Raw genomic sequence first — 26,606 nt, forward strand, 5'->3', positions numbered from 1 at the left:
TGTATACCTTTGTACACTTGACACATTTTCCTTGTACAGTTAGTGTAGTACTTTTATACAGTGGCGCAAATTTCATATCCCTCTTATGTTATGTGTCCATGTAGGTCTATTAATCACATTTTCAATGGTTTGGTTGAGAAAATGATGGATGACTTAGGGTCAAATTTTTTGTTCCCAAATAACATTATTGGGGAAAGTATTGAAATTTTCATGTGAAAGTTAAATAAAGTGTATGACATATGTATACAATCCTTGGGTGACAAGGAAAATCAAGGAGTAGTTCAAAATTGATTAAAATATTTCACAAATGGGAGTCTTGTACACCCTTGTACACTTAAGACATTTTTCTTATACAGTTAGTGTAATTTCCTTGTACATTGACACAAATTTCATATGCCTTTTAAGTTATATGTCCATGTAGGTGTATTTAACCATATCTCCAATGGTTTAGTTGAGAAAATGGTGGATGCCTTAGGGTCAATTTTTATTTCCCCAAATATCATTATTGAGGAAAGTATTGGAATTTCCATATGATAATTAAATAAAGTGTATTACATAGGTATACAATTTGTGGGTGATACGAAAAATAAAGGAATGGTTTAGAATCGATTGAAATTTTTCACAAAGAGTAGTCTTGTACACTCTTGTACACTTAATATATTTCCCTTGTATACTTAGTACATATTCTTTTATACAGTTAGTGTAATACCATTGTACAGTGGTGCAATAAATGAATAAATGAAAATTAATTTATTATTTATTATTTTCATATAAAAAATAGTACTAAACAAGGTTTTCAATTTTTATTTTTAAAAATAGTTTTCATTTTTTAATTAAATGTATTTTCAAAAAGAGACAATATAGAAAGTAAAAATTATTTTTTTAAATAAAAAAATAAAAAATAAAAACTAGAAAAATATTTTTAAGCCAAACTCAAACATAATCTATATAATTTTTAACTTGTTTTCATCTAAAATAAGTAAATATACACTTCAACTTTTTTATATGAGAAAAATTCCATCTTTACCATGTATTGATATAATCTACTTTTAAAATTAGGTCATACAAAAACATTTTAATTGGGCATTTAAAATAAAAACTCTTCATCCATCCTCTTTCTTTCTTTCTTTTCCTTTTTTCTTATTTTAATTAATTCAAATCATTAAAAAAAAATAAAAATCCTTAGTAAACAAATTTGCAACATTTCATATAACTTATTACTAAAAGTTAAAAAAAGAAAAAGAAATTTAAAATACTTTTTAGTATAAAAGAAAAGAAAATAGTGAATATATTTATTTTAAATAGTGTTTTATCATTAAATTATTTACTTCTAAAATGTAAAAGATAATTATTTATTTATTTAAATTAACATTTTTTTTAGAAAGTATTTTTCAAAATAGTGTTTGAATCATTAATATAATTTTTGTTTATTTATAATTTAAAAATATAAAATAATGTTGATTTTTTAATTATTTATAAAAGAGTTAAAAAAGAAAAAAGAAAAATCCAAAATGGTTAGATAAGAGAGAATTTGTTGGTAGTAGCATGTGAAGAGTGGTAGAATAAAAACAAAAATGAGTTGAAATAGTATTTTTGTTTATTACTATCTCATATCCTTATAATCAATTATGGGTGATTATAGGACCTTACCTTAATTATCAAGCCCAACTAGGTTGGAAACACAATTCTCCCAAATTATATAATATGTACAAATCGATTTTACATGTTAAATTTTTATAGGATAATTTCATTTACCTCCTCCCGAGCATTTGATTAAATACACCTAATTTTCATTGATTTGAAATTTCATCAAATATCTTATTTATATATATATATATATATATATTTTCATTTGTTGTTTTCACCTACCTTTTATTTAATTTGAAATAAAAGAGGTACTTGATGAATTTTTAAACTAGTAGGAACTAGTTGCATTTGGTTAAAAGCTTAGAGGAAATGAATGAAATTAACCTAAATTTTTATTGATATGATTATTATTTAATTCTTAACTCTGGTTGACATTATTCATTTAAGGTGTGTTTAATTCAATAACTTAATATAATTTATTAAAATTATTTTAAGTTATTAAATATCTCAAACCTATTTCATAAAATATTTTAATAATGCTATTTAAATTAATATTGATTTGAAGCAATAAGTTAAAAAAAAAATTGTTTTTCTAAATCCTTGAATAGTCAATGTTTGACAAACCAACTTAATAACTTAAAGTGGTTTAATAACTTAATTTAAATTATTAAGTAAATTAAATATGTTTAGTAAAATAACTTAAAATAAATAATAAGTAAAAATAATTAACTTATTTTTAAGTCCACGTTTTTATTTTACATTTTTATCTTCATTCATCCTGATTACCTCTACAATCTTCTTTATTATTTCACGACCTCTATTATTACTCGACTTCCTTTACCTAATTATAATTTATTAGAATAAATATGTTAATTTGATAATTTAGAATAAATTTTAAGTTAATTTTATTAAATAACCTTAATGCTTTAAAGGAAGAATTAAATAATAAGTTTTAACTTAATAATTTAACTTAAAGTCAAGTTAAGTTATTAAGTAATAAATATTTAGTTTTACCAAATACCCCCTTATTAATAAACATTTTTTTTTAAACTTTCAATTTCATCAAGTATGAAATTTTAACTAAATTAATTGAAGGTAATTTTAACTTGACCTTTAGTTTTATCACATATGTGATATTTGAAGTGGACACTCAAAAAAATTAAAGCAACAATACGACATAAATTTCTTGTATCGAAAACTCTCATGCAGCCGTATTCTTGATAACATGGACTATATGCCTTCTTATCAAAAACATGTTCTAAAAAGTAAGACCATATAAGTCCAAGGGACATTTTTTTGTATTATAAAAAATTATCATTCATTGCGATCAGAGATAACACATGAACACCTAAAAAATCTAAATATCAGACAACATTTAAGAAAACAAAGGTGGAAAATTAGTTTACTTACAATATCCAACAAAAATAATTGAAGTTGTATGTGCCAAGATATGTGGTGAAGTGTAAGCTTTATGAGACAGCTCGTATTACAGCTTGGTTGAAGAAATAAATCATTCAATCATTGGTTGCTGTAGAATTAAAGCTGCAGAGAGTATGGGACAGCAGCAACATGTTCCACCAACCAAGATGTTTTCCACTGCTAGGTTTAAATATATGCACCTAACAAGATTTGAATTAACTGAAAATTATTGTCTTCTAAGAAAAAGCTAGAATACCATTTTTGTGTATTTCAAAAATCTTCAAACAGTTTAAAATAGTTTTCATTGACACCATATTTTTTCCAGAGGAAAGCTCTTTTCATTTCCCCTCTTGCAAAAAAAAAAAAAAAAAAAAAACACCATCATTTTGATTTCTAACCACCCTAATGCTTTGTAGTTGTGAGGGTTGGGTTTTGACATCCAAAGGATTTTGAACAATATGTCCTCCATCTCCAATGTTTCTATGATTTTATATTATTTATTTTCTTAGGTGGTCTGTAAATGTTTGACCAAAGCAGACCTCGGAAAGAAGGATAATGATGCCATCCAATATAATGCATATGCATATATCATGTTATCCATTGCATTTCCTTTTATTTATATATATATATATATATCAATTTTAGCCTTCGCTTCCTAATAATTTTAGGAAATGTTTTTAATTTAAATATATTTTTAAAAAAAAATAAGAGGGTATTAGATAAAACTTAATACTTATTATTTAAAGATTTAAGTTGACTTTTAAGTTATTGACTTTAAATTTATTACTTAAATTTTATTTTAAATATTAAATTTGTTTAATAAAATTAACTGAAAATTTATTCTTAATCATCAAATTAACATATTTATTATCATAAGTTATAAATAAGACAAATAAGATTGAGTAACAATAAAGGTCGTGGAGTAATAAAAGAGATTGTGAAGATAATTAAAATAAATATGGATAAAAAGATAAAATGAAGATGTTGACTTAAGAATAAGTTAATTGTTTTTACTTATTACTTAAAGTTATCTTTTACTGTAAGTTACACCATTAAGTTATTCTATTGAATATATTTAATGATTTAAATTAAGTTATTAAATTAATTTAAATTATTCAATTGATTTACCAAATACCCACTAAATATTTAATAAAATTTAGAAAATAATTTTAAAAATATAAAAAATAATTTATAGTATTAAAAAATTACTTGTAACATTTTTTTAGAGAAATATGTGATATGTGATTCTTCTAAGAACGCTTCCAAAGAAAACACTTTCACTAAAAATATTTCGAATAAAAACATTATCAAACATACTCTTAGTGACATTAATTAACATTCTCACCTTAACCATTTAAATTTATTGACTAACGGTTTATATTAATTTTTCAATCCACTTTTTACAAATGAGCTCCATATTAATTCCTTGCGTTTATTTAGACATATTTTCTCATACCATAAGATTGCACAAGGGCAATAGTGCAATGAAAATGCAAGCATCTCTCTTTGGTCTGTCATGTTCCTCTCACATATTCATATGTAACTCTTGGATTATTTTAATAGTTAAATAGAGGAAATAATATTAAATTGATAATGTCTCTCAGCACTACACTACATTTTGTTTCGTGCACTCAAGTGAGGGGTGAGAACTTACCTAATTAATCTTTTGATGCACCCACATTATTGAACATTGAGAGATGCGAGTCAAGGTGGGGCAAAGGCCAATATCATGGTCATAACTCCTTCGTATACGCATACGAAAGCAACTTTTGTCTTCTTCTGCCGTTCCTCAAGAGGAGAGAGTCGAGAGACCGCATATGTCATGCAACCGGGTCCTTAGAGAGGGACGCATGTCTGTCATCGTGCCTTCATAACTATGTGTACAATAAGAAAACATGTGCATATGACAGACACCATATCTCCATGTAAGTAATTTTTTTTATTAATTTGTTTGAAATTTAAGTACTTTCACGTACATTAAGCTTGCACATATATACAACTAATCACAGGCATAATATTGACTTCTTTTTGAAAAGTACTGCTTCAAATCCGTAATGTTGGTACATCTTTCTACTTCTGGATAAAATATTTTATGTTGATATGTTGGATATGATATTTGATTTTTTTTATTGAATAATAAAAATTAATATTAGGATTTTTTATATAAATATTTCATGAAAAAAAAAAAGATTTATGAAATAGAGATGAGTTTATGGGGATTATATGTGATATATAGAAATGTGAGAAAATATAAGAGACACTCAATGATACGACGACGTAATAATTATATCTTATTTTTCTATTATATATAATGTTTTCTAGACTATGAACAAATGATTCTCTCTCATTCATAAATATAAATGTTATAAATAAAATCACGGTAAAATTTTGTGTACGTGTGGATTGTTTTATCTTTATATTTTTGTAATAATATATTGATGTTAAATCTTTTGCTAACATAACAAACAATTTCAGAGCCTAGAAAGATATTTATGGAAGAGCCAAAGGGAATATGCCACATGACAGGATCAAAAAGGAATTTTGATTTAAGGTGAAATCAATTGGTCTCTTATCATATGCTTTGTTATTTGCAATATGTATAGTTTTATATTTATTACATCTTGAAAAGTGGAAATAGTAAGTGATTGAACAGTTTGAATTTATGGTGCATGATAATATTATAATAGTGCACAAAATAGATTGTGACAAATGAGGAGAATGTGGCACATAAGGAAGTTGTGATGTGGAATACAGAGTAGTAATTGATTGGTTCAAACAAGTTTCCAAGTAGATTATTACATCTTTCTAAGGACAGTACATTGGATGATTTCCTTTATAGTTGCATATCATAAGAAGGTGTGTACTCGATGGAATTTAATCAAAGCTGAGGATTGTTATAAAGTATTTCAAATTTTTAATTGATATATATTCCTCTTTGGTAAAAAATATTGTATAGAATCTTTCCTATGTTGATATGTTATTTTAATATTTAAATTTTTTACATAATAATGAAAGTTATTTGAAATTTCTCTAAAAATATTCTAAATTATGAGAGAAAAAAGTTATGATATGAAGATGATCCGTTTGTGAAGATTATATATCTTCATATCATAACTTTTTTATCTCACAATCTAGAATATTATATAGATATGTTAGAAAGACTGAGAGACACCTAGTACAACAAGTGTTTAAGAATTGTAATTTTTTTTTCTATCCTCCTTAATATCTTTTACGATGTAGTATAATGATTCTCTTTCATATATAGGCATATTTAGTCGTACCATGTTAAAACCCTATACACATTTATTTATGAATTGTTTTATTTTTGTATTTTTACACTAGTATATTGACATTAAAGTTTTTGCCTGCACAATAAATTGTATCAAAGCTCAAGTAAAGTTTTTGTAAGGAGTAAAAGAGAACATATCTCATAAGGGATCACAAAAGGAATTTCGGTTAAAAGTGAAGTCAAATCAATTTTCATTAGAATGTGATACAAAGAGCATGTGCTTTATTATTTGCAATAAGTATAGTTTCTTGTATTTACTTCTTGCATCTTAAAAAGTGGAAATAGTGAAGCGATGAACAATTTGAATTCATGGCACAAGACAAGACTGTGGTGCATAAAGTAGACTGTAACATATGAGAGAGTGTAGAACATAAAGAAGTAATGATGTTGAGTGTATTAGACAATTTATTCAATAATAACATATAAAAAGTGTGTAAGAAATTTCTTTATAAATGTTGTAAGTCATGAGGAGAAAAAATTATGAAATGAAAATGAATTTATGAAAACTATATATAGAAATAGAGATATGAGAAAGAGTAAGAGATATCTAGTGGAGTAAAAGCTCACAATTTTGGTATATATACAAGAAGGAATATGAGATGTTTCGAGAATTAATAGTTGTATCTATTTTTTCTTTTGTCTTTCCTAGTATTTCTCTGTAATATATTGAAATAATATTCTTTATCCTTGAACGGTAGATTGCTTTATCTTTGTATTTGCTTCATAAATAACAAAATAAAGTTCTTTCTTTGTTGACAGGTAGCACAATTAAGTTCTTTCTTTATGGATTAATAACACAATAACATATTGTAGTTAATTACTAGAATTGACGGTAATTTAAAAAAAAATAAAAAAAATTGAAAGTTGCTCTCAGAATCCAGGAACAAAAATTACAGTAGTTACACAAGGTAGCAAAGTGTTGAGTGGTAAAGGTTTTGCAATTAACTTGACGCAGGAAGTTGCACCCTCCAGTCCGACCTATGGTCTGGCTGTTGAAGTTAGTTCAATTTTGGTAGCTAGCTTACGTATATAGAAGTTAGCGGATACATGTGAGAAATGTGTTGATGCACACATGACCACATGCCATGCATACATGTGAACATAGCAGTATTTGGGGACCATGAGTTAAGAGAATTGAATCTCTTGTATAGTCTGTAATTTTCCGTACTATTTAGGTGTTTAGTTCAGGCTTGATGAGTTGAGAGTAACATGGGTGGTCAGTCAGCTGGCTGATTTGCTCTTCTCATTCGTATATATTTCAACTCAGTGGAGGTGTGGGGATAAGGGTATGGAAACGTTTTGTTGCAGTCACTGACCCCATGTGCAACCTAAGCCCTCAACACCTTACCTTCAGAGTTTATTAACACCATCTCTCTCTCTCTCTCTCTCTCTCTCTCTCTCTCTCTCTCTCTCTCTCTCTCTCTCTCTCTCTCTCTCTCTCTCTGTGAGTGTGTGTGCATGTGTTTGTATTTGGCATGCAAGTAGTTGATCTTAATGAGTCCAACTTATGGCCTGCCACCCTCAAAGCTAGCTCATCCCTTATCTCTCATTGCAGAAGGGCACACTTCTCGAGGTCTATATATATACATATAACCTTCCATTTTCAACTCAAAAACACTTCCCATTACTCCTCTCTTTTATCTCTTCCATTCGCTGGTGCTTTGGTTTCTCTAGAGATGCCAAAGAAAGTAGAGCTTGACCAAAGTAGAAGAAGAGCTCCAAAGGGGCACTTTGTGGTCTATGTGGGCAGTCGAATGACAAGGTTTGTAGTTCCCACTTCTTATCTGAAGAACCCTGTCTTCCAGCAACTGCTAGAGAAGGCTGCAGACGAGTATGGTTATGATAGCCATAATAGAATTGTTCTTCCTTGTGATGAGTCTACCTTCCAAAGACTCACCACCTTCTTGGCCAAGCACACCTAGATATCAACCGCAGTTTTCGGTTTTATTTGCTCCCACGGTTATGTATGTTTTGTTTATATTGGTAATAATGGAAAAAAGTATTCCCTAGTTTCCCAAGAAAATCGAAGTTGAACCAACATGAAGAACTTGTGAATTTTGATCTATTTAATGATAATCTTATTCGGCTTTTAGATAGTTTGGATTGGAGAACCTAATGGATGATGCAGGCAATTCAGGGTTTCATTTGTTCTTTGAAAAAAAAATGAAAATAATAAGAAACAAAAAATTAAGAGTGTGTTTCATGGAGTTTTTACTCAAAAGTATTTCTACTTGAAATATTTTGAGTGAAAGTGGTTTTTAGGAAAATTGACTATCAAGTGTTTTTTTATATTTTAAAAAATGTTTTTAAAATTTTAAAAATATCAAATTTTTTTAAAATGATTTTTAAAATTAAAAATGTTTTTTAGAATCATTGTCAAATGAACTTTAAAAGTGCATTTGATAATGGTTTTATAAAACGTTTTCAACATTTTTAATACTTGAATGATAAAAATTTTCAAGTATTAAAAAGATTAAAAATGCTTTTTAAGATTATTACCAAGCGGGCTCTAAGTTTGGGTACATTTGTAGAAACTACTCTAAAAAATAACTAAGCATGTTGTAAAGCCCGGATCATCATTTTTAAGAAAAATGTTATGAAATCTTATTCTTGTGATGCAACATTGTAACTAATGCAGCCTGCAGCCTGAACTCATTGCAATTTATGACCAAAGTTTTTTCTTGTTATTTTTTATTTATTTATTTATTTTTTGGTTGTTGTTGTCTTCTTCCAGTCTAAACAATAATAATCTGTATACCTAGTGATGGCACCCACCTTTTTCTCAAACCAGGTTCAACAAATGGAGAAAATAATGATGTTGGAACCCATGCCCCTACCTTGTTAAAGTGGTAGTTCCAACTCCAAAGCATATTTATTGCTAAACTTGTGAATAAGAAGAAAAGACCATAGCATGAATAATATCAAGAGTTCTATTAAAGGGATTATTATCTTTACTAAAAATGTAAGGAAAATAAAATGAAACGTATATATCTATCACAATGTACTTGTATGAAGGAATAATAAACTCTCTTTGAAGGTTCTATCCAACCCACTTCCAAAATTGCATGGAATCACAAACTTTCGCATAATTAAGTTTCATTGGAACATTTCTCTCTCTCTCTCTCTCTCTCTCTCTCCATTAAGCCGGCGTACAAGGTTGAAGATAAAGAAATCATCATACTGGTAAAATCCAATTAGATTCGAGCAGAAGAAAACCATAAAGAGGCCCACGTGAATCAGCGGGGAAGAGGGAAGCAGACATGTATGGATGGTAGAGAAAAAAAATGTCACGAATGTCATCACTTTGTCCATTATGTATAAATGTAAGAGCAAATCTAGAATAGAGATTTACTCAAAGAATACCATGGAAAGAAACAAGAATATTATGTACTGCTTACGACCATAAAAAAATTGTCATTTTGGGCATCAGGGAAACTCCACAATTCAAAATATTTGTGGCCTCATCAAATCTCAACAAACCCAACCCACTTCATTGACGCTCTCATTCTCACTCTCACTCTCACTCCATGCCACCCTAAGTCATTCTCCCAACTTCACAAATTCATATTCAATGTTTCATGTATCCTTCTTTATACTATATTTTAGTTTGGTTACCTAGGAAAAAGTGATGAAGATCTTATGTTTTATGTTCTTTTAATGTTGCTTTTGATCATGGAAAAGTTTATGAAAAAGAACATAAGGTGAAAAAGAAAAAATTGGAAAAAAAAAGTAAAGATAAAAATAACACTACAAGGAAAAAGGTATATGGTGACATTTATAACGAGTCACCATAAACATAGGGTGTCACTACAACATAACGTCACCTTCTCCACTGACACCATAGAGGGTACCAATTGGTGACGTATTTGGAAGTGACACCAAAGTAGATAAATGGTGACCCATTCGGAAGTGACACCATATATTTCTAGTGATGATAGGGTGTCACATTAAATGCATCATCTTTGAGTTATGATGTCACATTAAATGCATCACCTTTGAGTTATGGTATCACATCATTGTAAATTATTGTGGAAGATATGATTGGTTTTAGTTGTTGATTTTTGTAATGCTTATGAATTAATAAGATTAACCTGTTTATATTTTGTCCATAAATATAACAATCATATTATATTTAACTCATTTTTCTGTAATGTTTTTGGAATAACTCATAATACATTAATCATCTAATAATATTTGTATATCAAATGTTCACAAAAGGATAGTACGTCTAACATATCAAACCCATCAAAACTAAAAAAGAAGAGTGAATACATACCAAAACATGATTCAGAAATGTTAAAGATCCCAAGATTCATGTATACCTCCATTTCATAAGCATAAAACCGGCTAACCATAAAATGACATAAAAGTCCCATCTAAAAATCTAAATTTCTCAGTTGCAATTAAAGTAACGTTTATGTCCTATAACATATGATATAAGAGTTGCATTTAAAAACCCAAAATCTTGTTGCCTTCTTCTTTTTTTTTATTCTCCATTTCACCCTCCCAAGAGTGTATACCTGCATTTCAAAATTTAATGAGTTTTAGAGATTTTTATTGAAGAAAATAAACATGGATCAATGTTATCATAAATGAACAAATCTAAGAACTATTTTTTTTCAAATAGAAACATTATTCAAAGAATAAGCATTACTATACAATACCTATGGAAAAATTCATGTAGTAGCTAAGGGACTCACCATGCATGGTGATCATGATGCATCAACATGATTCATGATTAGTTGTAGCACAAAAGTAGCCCATTCTCCTCTAATTTCATCGAATTCTACTTGAGAATATGTTTTTTTTTATCACCAAACTGAAATCAAATAAGAAAATAACATTTGGAGGCCTAAAACTGTGTACAATTCATTAAATAAGTAATACCTTTGAAGCAATAATTGTAGGATAAAAAATTATCTCTTTAATGAATCTCATAACAAAATAGCCACATTCGAACCCTCCTTCTTGTCTTGGACACTAATCGATCAATTATAAAATAACATTAGTACTCACATATATAAATGGTGCATATGCATAAGCTAATGTGTAAAGAAAAATTTTTGGATGTCACCTGCACTAGTTGCTAAGATGGCTCCCTCTTAGATGTTTTCTTTGCAAATATTCGAAGAGCCCTATGTAAATAAGTTCAATGGGTACATTTTTAAAATAGGTAAATGTTACATGTTTTAATATATATAAATAATAAAAAAATGTGTTTGAGGTGAATGTATTTTTTTATTTAAAAATAATACTATGAAAAATAATAGGAAGAACTTACATGTTTACGATGTCATTTAAGTCCTCACATGGTTTGTGATGCATAGGGTCAAGATAGTGGACTATCATTTTCCTTGGCTCAAGCACTACTTAAATATAAACCCTTTAAGTCCTCATATCTATTTCTATTAACAAAATATAAAAACTTTCCAAAACTCAACTACTTAAATATAAAAACAAAATCAAATAAAATATCTAGCTAATTGGATTTTAGAAACTAAATAAACTATAAATAAACTAAATATAAAAACTAAATAAAATATCTATGCCCATGAATTAATTGAATAGGATAGAAAGACACAGAGAGAACATGGTTATGGTTATGATTTCCATCTTATCATCTCCCGTCAATACCACACATGCCCATTTTAAGGTTGGACACTACTTTTGTTGCTAGACTTGGAAAGGGAACTTCAAAATTGAAAACATAAATAAACCCTTATGTAAAAAAAAAAATAACATTAAAATATAATTGAGCATTAAAATATTTACTCTCTTTCATCACTTTCATTTGAATATTAATAATCTCTTATTGAGATAGATACTTACAATTTAACAAAATAGAAATTTCTAATAATAAAAAATATAAAAATTTCTATTTCTATTAACAAAATATAAAAACTTTCCAAAACTCAACTACTTAAATATAAAAACAAAATCAAATAAAATATCTAGCTAATTGGATTTTAGAAACTAAATAAACTATAAATAAATTAAATATAAAAACTAAATAAAATATCTATGCCCATGAATTAATTGAAGAGGATAGAAAGACACAGAGAGAACATGGCTATGGTTATGATTTCCATCTTATCATCTCCCATCAATACCACACATGCCTTCCCGGATTGGTCCTTTTGGGGTTGGATACTCTCAACGAAATTCTATATCTCATTCCCACTTAGATACAAACAGAAAAATCATTCTTTTTTTTTTCCTCTCTCGTTTTTTAGAAAGGATGAAGATTATGTGATAATAAATCTCAAAAAAAATTTGTACCTGTCATTCTCACACAAATACATATTAAAAATCATTCATTTTTTCCTGTTTTTCACTTTTTTTTAAGGACTTGATCATGTGTTTGGTTTAGATTAAAAAATCAATTAATCTACAGTTTTTTCTTCTATGCTAGAAGATTAAACCTAAATTTTTCTTCCCTACAACTCAAGAAAACACAATTCACAAAAACCATAATACAAAGATGTTGAAACAATTAATATAATGACATTAATAAAAGAAAAAAAAATGATAGATCCAAGAGATTTTGGGTTACCTGGGAGTCCACAAAGTGAAGAATGTCTGTTGTGAGCGTGTTGACTATAGATGGGTGAGAGAAAAGGTTGAAGAAGATCATGATTTTATATATAGGATTTATATATTGAGATTTTTTGGATTGTGGGTGAGATATGGAAACAATGGGATTTTTATATAGTATCCATCATTATTAATTCTAAAAGTGGGCTCATTAAGTTATAATACCTAAAAAAAATTTTATATGATGTCACTTCCCAAAAAATGACACTATAAATATAAAATTAATATCATCTAACTACCTCAATTGAAGATTTTTTATATGATGTGTCACCTTTATTAATTATAAACCCTATGGTGTCATTATTTTAAAAGTGACACTGTAAATAGTGACACCATAAACTATTTTTGTAGTAGTGTAAGATGAGTTTTATGTCATTTCTCTCCCTTTTTTTTTTCTTTTTTGTTAATTTCATTTGCTTTTCTTGAAGTTTCAGTGAAATAAATTTAGCTTCCATATGTTTGAAATTTTATCAGATACCTCCCTTATTCTTTTTATAATTTATTTTCACTCACTTTCCCTCTCACTCAAAATAAGGAAGGTGTATGATGAAATTCAACCTATGGAACTAGATGCATTTAGCCAAAATTTCAAGGGAAGTGAATGAAATTAACCCCATCCTTCCCCCCCTCCCCCCCCATTATAAGCTAAAGAAGAGAAACCTATGATATATACTTTCCCTTGATTTTTTTTTTCTTTTCTTGTTTCTCCTATTTTTTGAGGTTCAAATGAAGGGCTAATGTTACAAATTATACAAAAACTCATTTAAATTAGGTAGATTAGTTGCATTAGTGTTTTTTTTCCCTTTTAATATTTAGTAGTTTTTTTTTCTTTTTTCCGCAATGATCAAGTGGAGGATTAGTAAGTTAGAAACCTAAACCATGTTAATTGGTGGTTTGTTCTATTATAACATGCTTTTATTGCATTTTTATTGGATACCCTGTATTCAATTTGAAATGTGTGGGCTAACTTATATGATATTTGCCATTTTCTAGCTCAACAAATCTTCTATTGGTTGCACAAACTTGAATTATGTAAGTCTCTTTTCCCCCTATTTTGGGTTCAGAGGGTGAGTTTGACCACAAAGTGACCCTTGTTTGTTTTAAAAGAAATTTGAGGAAATGAGTTGTTTTGTAGAATATTTGCTTTGCAAAACTACTCATCCTCTTCACATAATGCTTGCCTTTTAGCTCTTTTTTTTTTCTCATGTTCAAGTGGTAGAATTTACCACAAGTTGTGGTTATGTAATGATGTAAAATTATTAAAAACTTAATATTGATTTACTTACACTTAAATAAGAATTAATTATTCAATTATTGGTCTGACTAATTGGGAAATTAGTATTTTAAACTAGTTATAAATTAACTTAAAGGTGGTTAACAATAGTGGAATTTCTCCAACACTAGCAGACAAGCAAGCTGACTACTTACTCAACTGCTTACTTATATATTTGAGTGGCTGAAAATTCAGCTAGTTTCTCTATTTTATTTGGTTGCAGTAGAGCCTTTTGTCATCTCAAAATTTTGCTAAGAAGGAGCCTGAATAGGTGTGGGGAGAAAGCCACTTGAAGACACGTAGGATGATTTGTTGTGTGACTTGTCCAACAACCAGAGATGAGTCAACTGTTAACATGAAAATACATTTTTAATGGGTAAGTCTTAAACAAGTAAGTGAAAGTACACTAAAATTATCTCAAAATTTAGATCTTCTCTTGAAAGGAAAGTAAAAGAGGAAAAGTTAAAAATTGAGGGGAAAATGAATTGCTTAATAAGTAGAGAAGTTGGTACCTTTAAAACTCTATTTTTTGAAATCACATTACAAGGAAAAAAATATATGGTGACATTTATAATGAGTTACCATAAACATAGGGTGTCACTATAACATAGCGTCACCTTTTCCACTGACATCATAGAGGGTACCAATTGGTGACGTATTTGGAAGTGACACCAAAGTAGATAAATGGTGATACATTCGGAAGTGACACCATATATTTCTAGTGATGATAGGGTGTCACATTAAATGCATCATCTTTGAGTTATGATGTCACATTAAATGCATCATCTTTGAGTTATGATGTCACATTAAATGCATCACCTTTGAGTTATGGTGTCACATCATTGTAAAATATTGTGGAAGATATGATTGCTTTTAGTTGTAGATTTTTGTAATGCTTATGAATTAATAAGTAAGATTAACCTGTGTATATTTTGTCCATAAATATAACAATCATATTACATTTAACTTATTTTTCTGTAAAGTTTATGGAATAACTCATAATACATTGATCATCTAATAATATTTTTATATCAAATGTTCACAAAAAGATAGTACATCCAACATATCAAACTCATCAAAACTAAAAAAGAAGAGTGAATACATACCAAAACATGATTTAGAAATGTTAAAGATCCCAAGATTCATGTATACCTCCATTTCATAAGCATAAAACCGACTAACTATAAAATGACATAAAAGTTGCATTTAAAAATCTAAAATTCTCAGTACCAATTAAAGTAACGTTTATGTCCTACAATGTATGACATAAGAGTTGAATTTAAAAACCCAAAATCTTGTTGCCTTCTTTCTTTTTATTCTCCATTCCACCCTCCCAAGAGTGTATACCTGCATTTCATAGTTTAATGAGTTTTATAGATTTTTATTGAAGAAAATAAACATAGATCGATGTTATCATAAATGAACAAATCTAAGGACTATTTTTTTTTTCAAATAGAAGCATTGTTCAAAGAATAAGCAATAATATACAATACCTATGGAAAAATTCATGTAGTAGCTAAGGGACTCACCATGCATGGTGATCATGATGCATCAACATGATTCAAGATTAGTTGTAGCACAAAAGTAGCCTATTCTTTTTTAATTTCATCGAATTCTCACTACTACAAAAATCGAAATTAATGACGCTTGATTCCTTGACACTTTTAAAAAACGTCATTATTTAGATTATAATGTGAGATTCAATGGCGCTTATTAGAAGCGTCATTGTTTACTATAGTATTTTTCAATCCATGGCGCTTATTAGAAGTGTCACCGTTTGATAAGGCTTATTTGAATATTATTCAGTACATAATGGCGCTTATTCAAAGCGTGATAACATTAATCCCATAACTTGGCGCTTTAGAGAAATGTCATTGAATTATAGGTATAAATATACCTCCCTAAAATGTTCCTCCTTCCACGATCTCTCATCCACCAAACATTCCCTCTTCCATTTCAAACCCCCCCAAATGCTCATACCAAATAAACCTGTGTACAAAACCGAATAGGATCTCTCATCCACCAAACACATCCTTCTGATTACTTTCCCAAAATCCCCTTTATCATTGTTATTGTTACCATCATAGAGAGAAAACTTCAATCTTGATATTGATGATGAAACCCTAGACTCTTGATTTTTTCCCGACTTGGTCCTTCTGGTGGAAGAAGTTGTGGCTATTCACGGACGAGTACTCCATTTCTTGATCCTGGAAACCTAGAAAGGGATCTTGAGGCTAGAGCCACTATAGGATATTCATTGTTATGGTTATTGATGTGGGTAATGGTTATGGGGTTCTTGATCCAGTTATTGTCAGCGAGGGTTGGGGTGGCCATGGCCATCATCTTGCTAAGATCTGTAATGAAAGAGTATCACATGGGTCGTTTTTGTCATGGGTTTTTGGCTAGATTGAGGCTAATATCTAGGAGCTAATTCTTAGCCATGGGTTTTTTCCGTTTTGGGTTGGAATTGTAATTTCTGCATTCAATTGTTAAGTCTCTTGATATTTTAAATTGTATTTTTCTTTGTTCTTGTGTTTCTGCATAAGAAACTGAGATGAAGTCTGCATTTTCTTTGACTTCTAATTCGTTTTTTTAATTTGTCATTTCTTTAGCTTGCTTTTTTTTTTTTTGGTTTGGCCCTCCACCTCATATCATTATCAAATTCCGTTGACAAAGTGGTTGAATCCTCCAAATTCTTTATGGATCATTCACTTTTCACCCCTTCTAAATACTCTGTTTTTCACCACTTCTTTTTTCTTTGTAGAAAAAAAAGGTGAATACTAATGTTACCTTTCAAAAAAATTAGAATAAATTTAAAAGTAACAGAAAAAACCACAAACCAATGATAATAAAAAAAAGGTTGAAGATTATACCAGAAGAAGCAACCTTAGAACTAAAACAACCCATATTTCTCTCTTGAGTTGAGAAGGGTTATGTGACCCAACATGTTATCTGTAAAAGAAAATTTTCAAGGTGTGTGAATGGAAAGAGAATTTTTCTTTCCTTTTGTTTTGCCACAGGAGAATTGTTTTTGGCATTTCAATTTTTATTAAAATAGGAAAGTGGTTTGCATAACTTGGAAAGTTAAAATTATTCAATATCAATAACAAATACTTACTAAGTTTACGTACAAAAAATACAAATATTTTATGAGAAAATTTTATATATATATATATATATATATATATATATATATATATATATATATATATTAGGAAAAAACCCTTTTAATTGAGACTCCTTAACTATTGGACAATGATATTTTACTTCCATAAATTTACAAATTATAAAAATTTATTAAAAAAGCAAAGGAAACTAATAAAGGAACTTAGATAATGATATATGTTCTATGCTGGTGTTTTTTTATATTTGTTTTGTAGGTTATCAATGATCATGGATCATATATAATGGGGTTTCAGTGATCAACAGAGATGGGATGCAATCAGGAGAATCTAAGTTTTGCTATGATGAAGAAGAGACACATGTTAATCTTTTCAACCCAACTTGTCAACTCCTTTCGTATTTATTGATATCTATATCATGACCCATTTATTGTGATATTTTATTTTCTTGTCCTCTACCCATTTTCCCATTTATTGTATATTTGTATATTACATACATGAACATATTTAAGAAGTGATGTTTTTGGTGTCTCATGCTGGTGGGAATTCCTAGGTTTTTTAGGCTTTGTTTATATGGACAGAACATGGTTCTAAATTATATATTCTCTATATGCATAATTTATAATTTCAGTATTTTCTTTTGTTTTTTCTTTTATCATTTTATTTTAATGTATTTCATTATAGATTTATGACCTTTATTTTACATTTCCTTTTTTCTTTCAGAATGATTTTATGCATGGAGGGGGAATGCATTTGAAACTTGGTTATTGTACACATGTTAGATTTTTAATATGAAACTAAAAAAGAAAACGTGTTGCTATGTAAGCTTTTTCATTTTTTTCTTTTATATTGTAATAACCTTAGCTATGGCAATGCTATATATGTTTCATTCATATATATATGGAGTAATTACACCAGAATAATAGCAAAGATAAATTACAACATAAGAAATGCTCATTAATCTAACTTAATTTAAGACAACAAATTAATTAAACTCGATTTCTTTATAAGTATAGTAATTTCAATTAACGTGTATGCACAAATAAATTACTCTAAAGGTTTTAACTATATAGATTATTCTTATTAATTATATATCCAACTTAATCTATGTCTTTTCTTCTTTCTTCTATTAACTATCTCCAATTCTTCTAGCTAGTATGAAAACTATTATGATTTTTATTATTAGTGTAGTAAAATTTAATTATTGTACATTAAATTTTGGATTGCTATTTCTTGTAACATATTCATTTTTTCTAAAATCAACAAAACCTTGTTGTTTTTAGATTTTCACTCTTTATTTTTATAAATGATAAGTATATTTAAGTTAATAGATCTGAAAAAAGCATACTAACTAATTTATTGCAGGTATTTTGTGATTTTGTTGTGGATTAGATAAGGCCTAGCACACTACAGAGAACAATTTTAATTGTAAGTCCAATTGTTGAATTCCTAAATGTTGGTGTGAATCCCATACAATGTTAATGATTTCTTTCACCTCTTAGCTTTTGAATTTGGCAAGATTTGGTGGTTAACCAGTGACTTGAAAGAGGAGGGTTGTTGGAGGCTACACAAGCATGAACTTCATGGAAAGGTACTTCAAAACTTGCTCACTTTGTGGTCTAATGTGTTGCACCACTCTAAATACAAGACCTTTGATGGTCCACAAGAATATTCAAGCAACCCAAATTTTAGCATTATTATAATTTCTGGTTTTATGTTTGATATTTTTTTATCAATTAAATACATTTTTCACTACAAAATATGTGTTATGATTTATTTATTCATAAGAAAAAGATTTATACTAGAAATAGTATATAGTATTGACACTTCTTTTTTTATCTTGAAATTGATACCATTATAGCTTTGATAACTATAAAAACTAAACCGAAAGACCCATATAATGTTTTGGAGCATTGGGATCTTCATTTGATATATTATATTGTCAAAAAATATAATAATGATTTGATTTTTATTTATTTAATTTGAATATACTATCTTTCTAAAAATTAAAAGGAATAATAAAAAGTGTTGATAGATAGATATTGATATTTAATATAATGAATAATTAATGATTAAAAAAGATAAATAATATTAAATTATAAAAAAAATAATTTTATTTGTTTATAGGCTTAAATAAACTATATATTGGTTATTATATTCATGTTCTGACTTATAATTAGTTTTATTTGTTTATAGGCTTAAATAAAATGCATATTGGTTATTATAATATATCAATAACATACTATAGAATATGCATATGTATAACTAAAAACATGTAACAATTTTTCATATTTTTTTCTTTTCTTTTTCGAAATAAGAAATATTCTTAATACTAATAAATAATTGGCCTCTATACATTGAAATAGTCTATTTTTAAATATGTGCATGTCTTTTTTTCCTTTTTTCCCATCTGACCAATAAAAAAGGAGGACTGATGATTGAATGAGAAATGTTACTTCTATAAGAAAGCAACTTATAAAAAGGTTAATGAAAGAAATGCCCTGTTTAAAGTCTAACATGTCATGATTTTTGGATTTGAAAATTTCTAAGAAAATATAGCATGAAAAATAATGGTAAGGAAAATTTCTTTTTACATCTCTTTTATTTATTTTTCTCCCTTATTTATGGTTTTAAATTTCTTGAGAAGTCATCCGTTTAGACTTATATTCCTTTGGTATTTTCTTTGTGTATTTGAATTTTTTTATATTCACTACTTTGTGTGCATAACATTTATTTTTAGTTAATTGTTTATGTCATGTTTCATTTATCCTCTTATTGTTATAGGGTACCATGAATCATTATTTTTAACTTTTTGATGTTATATCATATTTAGAAATATGTTACTCTTCAAGAATTTTTTTTTTTACTAATTAAACACTATTTTATTACAAAGTTTCTCTATTCAATTAGTGAAAGACATTTTATCCTTAAGTGATAAGCTTTAACTACATATTTTTCTCTAACTCATATTTATTTTTCTCAATTTTTTCTACATTTCATTTTATATTGGTTCTAGTGTTTTTTTTTTCTTCAAATTTTTGTGAAAGTTTTATACATAGTTTCAATTGTACTTATTAGTTGTTACATGTATGATTTAGAGTTTTTCTATTCTTTCTATATTTGTTTACAGATTGCAAGAGAAACTGCTTATCCAAAAGAAGATAACCATTGTGTTGAAGGAGGTGATCTTGAAAACCATGAAGATTACATCAATAAAGTTATTTGGAGGTTGAACTATATTTTTTGTAAAATATAGGTGTTAATAGTTGCACTGATATTTGTTTTTTTTTTTTTATTGAAAGAATTAGAAATTGTTATTCAAATATTTTGATATAATATACAAATTTGTATGTAATTATCATTTATAAGTAGTACATTAATGGTTTGAATTAAGTTATTGTATATTAATATTTGAAGGTATTTTTATTAGTAAAATCCAATTTAATTTTGGGGCTTGTTTTTTTTCTTTTTATTTAATTATCTAGGAAATCACTATTTTAATAACAAAAATATAAAAACTATTTTTAATATGAAATGTTCAAAGATGCTTCTAAAAGTGTCATGATAAAATATATTAAAGATGATGCTCCTATAAGTGTCAAGATTACCAATTTTGTAGAAATCATTTCACTAGAAAATGTTTAAAAAAATGACGTTTTTTAAAAGTGTTATTGTTAATGTTATTCAAAGATGACATCTTTTTAAGTGTCATTGAAAGCATCAATCAAAGATGACGCTTCCTAAAAACGTCAATGTAGGCTAAAACATATAATGACAGTGGAGGAGATGACGCTTTAGAGAAGCGCCATCTTTTACCTTTCTTGATGCGTAAAAAGCGTCATTGTTTCCCATTTTTCTTATGATCTACTTGAGAATATGTTTTTTTTTTTATCACCAAACTGAAATCAAATAAGAAAATAACATTAAAAGGCATAACATTTGGAAGCCTAAAACTATGTACAATTCATTAAATAAGTAATACCTTTGAAGCAATAATTGTAGGATAAAAAATTATCTCTTTAATGAATCTCATAACAAAGTAGCCACATTCGAAGCCTCCTTCTTGTCTTGGACACTAATTGATCAATTATAAAATAACATTAGTACTCATATATATATATAATTGGTGCAAATGCATAAGCTAAATGTGTAAAGAAAATTTTTGGATGTCACTTGCACTAGTTGCCAAGATGGCTCCCTCTTAGATGTTTTCTTTGTAGATATTCTAAGAGCCCTATGTAAATAAGTTCAATGGGCACATTTTTAAAATAGGTAAATGTTATATGTTTTAATATATAGAAATAATTAAAAAAAAAACGTGTTTGAGGTGAATGTATTTTTTTTATAATAATAATAATAATACTATGAAAAATAATAGAAAGAACTTATATCTATAAGATATCCTTTAAGTCCTCACATGGTTTGTGATGCATAGGGTCAAGATAGTGGAGTATCATTTTCCTTGGCTCAATCACTACCAAGACCCAATGAAAGCTAAAACATTAAAAACAAAAGTAACATCTAATTAGAAATATAAATCAATCATAAAACTTCAAATTAAAGTATAATATTTGTCACTTACTCGGGGTTGTAGGGCATGAAAACATATTCAGCATCTTGGCATTCTATTAAGTGTTTTGACAACAATTATGCTCTTTTCTCTATTTGAGGAGTACTAAAGCCTGCTCGTGATATTGTAAAAGGATTAACAAATATAAATTGTGATTCCTTTTTGGCAATATGTAATTGATCATGCATGTGCCTATTATTTTATCAAAACAAAAAAAGAAAATTATCATTAGTCATATCCATATTAAAAAAAATAAAAACAAATGAAAATAAAAGTGCACACCATAAATAGAAGGAGATGCAGTTTGATGACACCTCTAAAGATGAAATAATGTATTCACAATCCTCTCTAGATATATATGTTTGAAATTCGACACCAAATAGTGAAATGGGGAGCTGTATTGGGTATGTCTTCTCATTACTAAGACAACCATCCACAAATTTCTAAAAAATTTTAATGACCGAATGATTTTGAGGCTTAGATTTTCAAATAATTGGTGCATTCACCATCTTCTTCTTTTCTTTATCCAAGACCTATGAAAAGGAAAGGAATGTTAGTAATATATACTCCTAAACAATAAAACACCAAGTTACAATCAAATTTACTACAAGCATAAAATGACATACTTGAGGATGTTCAGTTTCAAGTATGACAAGGCTTGTTAGCCAATCAAGCTCAAACCCAATAGCATCCCCAACATTGATAATCTCATATGGATTTGGAAATGGGAGTCTAGCATCTAGCTTGTGTGCAACATTTATTACAACCAACCTATTTGATCATTTTTCTTCTATTAGTGTACCAATTGCAACAACATTTCCTTTTCTTTCCACTGCTAATTTACATTTAATTACCTTCAATACAACAAATAATATTATTTTCATAGGCTATATATCACTTATATTAATCTTGTATTATTAGTAAGTAAATGCATACCTTGTGTTTCAATGGTGGTTAGGGCTCTCCCATCATTTTAAACATTGGTTTTCTACTACAACTGGTTGTAAATCAAGTTGTCTCGTGTTATTACTGCCCATATCAGAATGGGGTGTGGGAGGAGACATAGCTTGTCTTGTTGCAGCATCTTGCATTTTCTTTCGTACCATTTCCCATATTTCTTCTTTTATTTTTTCATGTCATCAAATGGTTGATGAAAGTATGAGTTGGACCTAACCAAATGGTCTTGACCTACCACACGTCCTGGATGATCAAGCTTACCTAATGCTTGACAGAATATGTCATTTGGACTAGGTGGAGGTAGTCCAGTCTCCTTAGCCTTTTCTAATAATTCATCCTACAAAAAAACATATATTAGTAATAATCACATAGACATACTAACACTATAGGCTCTAAAAGACATAAATATGCTAACTTACTATCATGTTAATCATCGGCTCTATGATCTTATTAAACTTTCCTTTCTTCTCACGTGCTTTATTCCATAAAAAACTTCTATCAATCCTACCAATATCCCTTTCTGCTTGTAGCTATAAAAATTTTAACAATAAAACTCATTAGTTCAATATGACCAAGTTAAAAAATGATATTTAAAAATTGGAATCATTTTCCTATAAACAGAATATGTACTCCGTTTTTTTTTACTGATATTGATAACTTACTATATCCTGCTCAAAACGTGCATACCATTTTCTTCCAAGATAATGATTGTAAATATGTTTATCTCTTCTCGATTTTTGAACCTTGCGATAGTACATGGTGAAACTATGTAAATGTAAAAATTGAAGATGTAATAAAAATATTGCTTAACATTAAAATGTTCAGAAAGTCTATGATTACTACTCAAAAAGTGCTATTTCATAGCTTGTAATTAACTCTTATAAACACTTTTGAGTAGTAGTTATCACCTTTTTAACCCAATTAACATATTAAGGACCTTTGCAATCAATTCTAATCAAATTGTGTTAAGTTTTGGTGTTTTGATAGCTTTTTGATCACCAAAGCAATCTGAGATTGAGGAGAGTTCTTTGTAATCCATGGCAAAGCAATGGAAAGCTCAGAAACATGAAGAAGCGAAGCTTTGAAGTCCTTTGCCATAAGAAAATCCGGAATGCAAGGAGCAAAGATGTCCGGACAGGGCGTTCGGACACACCATCGGATGGCGGCGGAAGTCAATGATCTGGACAACATATCCGGATAGGATATGCTATCGTCCAGGTGTGATGTTCACGAGTGCCGTGTGCTTCTCCTTGAGAGAGTCTGGATAGGGGAGCGCGCCACATGTCATCTTGGGGAATCTGGATGGAGTTGCTCCGGATAGCCTGGCGGCGCGGGACATTTTCACATCCGGAATTCCGTCCGTCGACATTTTCACATTCGGAATTCCGTCCGTCGACATTTTCACATTCAGAATTTCGTCCGCCGACATTTTCACATCCGGAATTCCGTCCGTTGACATTTCACATCCGGAATTCCGTCCGCCGACATTTCACAGCCGGATGGGAGAGGAGGACGTTTCAACTTCTCCGGTCAGACTTATCCGGATCCTCTGATAGCGCTTACTAGGAGAGTTTTTCTCTCAGTATACAGTGCCACGGTGTTTTCCTGAAGCTTCCTGATATTTCCGACCGACATCCTGAGATATTTTGCTTTAGATATTTGTTGTCTAAATCCCCAAAGTCTCCTTGTAACCCACCTATCATAGGATTCCTTAGTCTTTAAGTAAGTACAAAGGGTGAATAACCTCATATATATAGTTTGTAATTTTCTTTACAAAGATATCTAGTATGTAATCGGCAGAAAAAAGAAATATATTTTTCCTTGATATATTTGTTTTCTCGTTAGTTTTCTTTCTAGCTAAACAAGCTCTGAGGAAGTTTCCTCAGAGAATGAGTGGCTAGACTTTTAGTTCCTTGGAGTTAAGGTTACCGGGAAAGATTCCAAGTGCAAGAATTAGTAGCTTTGTGGTTTCAGCCATTAATGAAGAGAAAGTGTGATCCTTTAATGATTTCTATGTTTTTAGTTAACTTAAAACACCTTCAATTCACTTGAGCCAACACTTGGTAAGGCAAGTGATCTCCGTCCATGGAGATGCACTAGTTTTCCTCTTGCGAGCTTTTGGGAAGTGGCTTGAAGGTAGGATTTTCTAGAATTGCCAACACTTGGTAAGCTTTTGGACTCCAAGGAGACATCCATTAGTTATCTCTTGCGAGCTTGAGAAAGGAAGTCCAAAGTTAAAGATCACCTTGAATGGCAAATGCTAGGTGAGAGGCACGAGCCATTGCAAGTTGCATCAGTGAGAGAGAATTAGAGCTGAAATCCATTTAAAGGATACCTCTGTACAGCACCGGTTAGAGAATTGACTATATGTTAATTCTCTAATGCGAGGAAATGAACCAAATGATCGGAGCTCTGTTTTTGCATAAGGAACCTCCCATGTGAACCTAAACCTCCAAGGAATGTTTTTCTTCATAAGTAATTTCCATTACTTTCTTTTCAGTTAGCTTTAAAGAAAACCTCATTTATACAAGTTTGTGTTTTATTTCTTAAGCTAACCTTGAAATGAAAAAGCACCAATTTAACTTTGAATTGGTATCAGTTGTGAGTTGAAAACCCTTCCCAATGAACGATCCTAGAGCCACTATGCTATATTAGTTAAAGCTATCCTAATGCATGGTGATATAGGTTATAAATTTTGTTGATCACTTCCTCAATTAGAGAGCACCAGCTAGACATGAATCAGCTGAGACACCAATTGAGAACGAATCAGTCTATTTTTAACAAATTGTCTCCAATGATCCTCTTGTATGAATGAGTAGATAGGAGGTGGCTTTTTCAGCTTTTCTGGGCCATTCTTGAAAGGCAATATATATTTCTTTGTCAACTTTACTTAAAGGTTCGAAACCTGATGCCCGTTAGTATGAAACAATTCCTCTTGGATTTTTGATTCACATTAAAGCTTGGCTAGAAAATAGCAACCCATGTTAGCTCATGTTAATGAATGTATACAATAATTATATATTAAAGCTATAGATAGACTTACTGTGATCAAATCCCATAACTTCTCCTTAGTCTCTTTAGGGACTTTCTTCCAACTCTCAATAATTATTGGCACATGGGTTCTAGTTATTGTACCAAGATAACTACTTAGTTCAACTAAAATTTTCCCCAATGTGACTACCAAGGCTATTGTATTCAATCTTGAGCTTTATCCCTTTGCTTCAATTTTTTGCAATCTCTGGATTCAATGTACTACCTCTATGCTTTATTTTTGGCATTTTCTCTTCTTTCGGATCCATATTTGTGTGGAAGATATCAAGTAAATGTGCAAACTAGTACTTCACCAACAAACCTGTAAAATGACTCAAAAACAAGATTAGTATAGCCTTGCATATATTTCCTATAATTAATTGGTCATTCACAAATATATTTTTTGAAATTTTCTTTCAAAGTTTGTATTTTTTTTTTTTTGATTTCTTATCAATAATGAAGAATTTATTTGTGAGGATAATAATAAAAAAAATTAGTGCATAGTTTCAATTATGATTTATAGTTTTAATGAAAAAGAAATTTATGAATGAGAGTTTCAAATTATGTGAGCATAAAATCAAAACATGATAATAAAAATAATATAAATCTAGTTCCATGGACAACAAAAAGATAGTTAAAATGAAGATTGAAGTGGTACATTTGAATAACATATGTTTGTGATGCATGAAAGAAATTTAGGATGATCAATATATATATATATATATATATATATATATATATATATATATATCATGAGCAATATAT

At 29.0% G+C, this 26,606-nt stretch overlaps 1 long non-coding RNA gene across 2 annotated transcripts; it reads right to left on the reverse strand.

Moving 5' to 3' along the window:
- Nucleotides 1-10,531: 10,531 nt before the first annotated feature.
- On the reverse strand, nucleotides 10,532-12,908 carry LOC132253210 (uncharacterized). 2 transcript variants are annotated; one of them, XR_009465005.1, is made up of 4 exons: nucleotides 11,577-12,908; nucleotides 11,183-11,430; nucleotides 10,996-11,114; nucleotides 10,532-10,815 (listed from the first exon to the last, which is right to left on the reverse strand). It is a non-coding gene; the product is annotated as an uncharacterized LOC132253210 (long non-coding RNA). The 2 variants fall into 2 exon arrangements; XR_009465004.1 differs by having other exon boundaries at nucleotides 11,183-12,893.
- Between the last annotated feature and the right edge of the window lie 13,698 nt (nucleotides 12,909-26,606).

Source organism: Vitis vinifera, chromosome 18, assembly GCF_030704535.1.
Source record: "Vitis vinifera cultivar Pinot Noir 40024 chromosome 18, ASM3070453v1".
In the NCBI taxonomy this organism is placed as follows: domain Eukaryota; kingdom Viridiplantae; phylum Streptophyta; class Magnoliopsida; order Vitales; family Vitaceae; genus Vitis; species Vitis vinifera.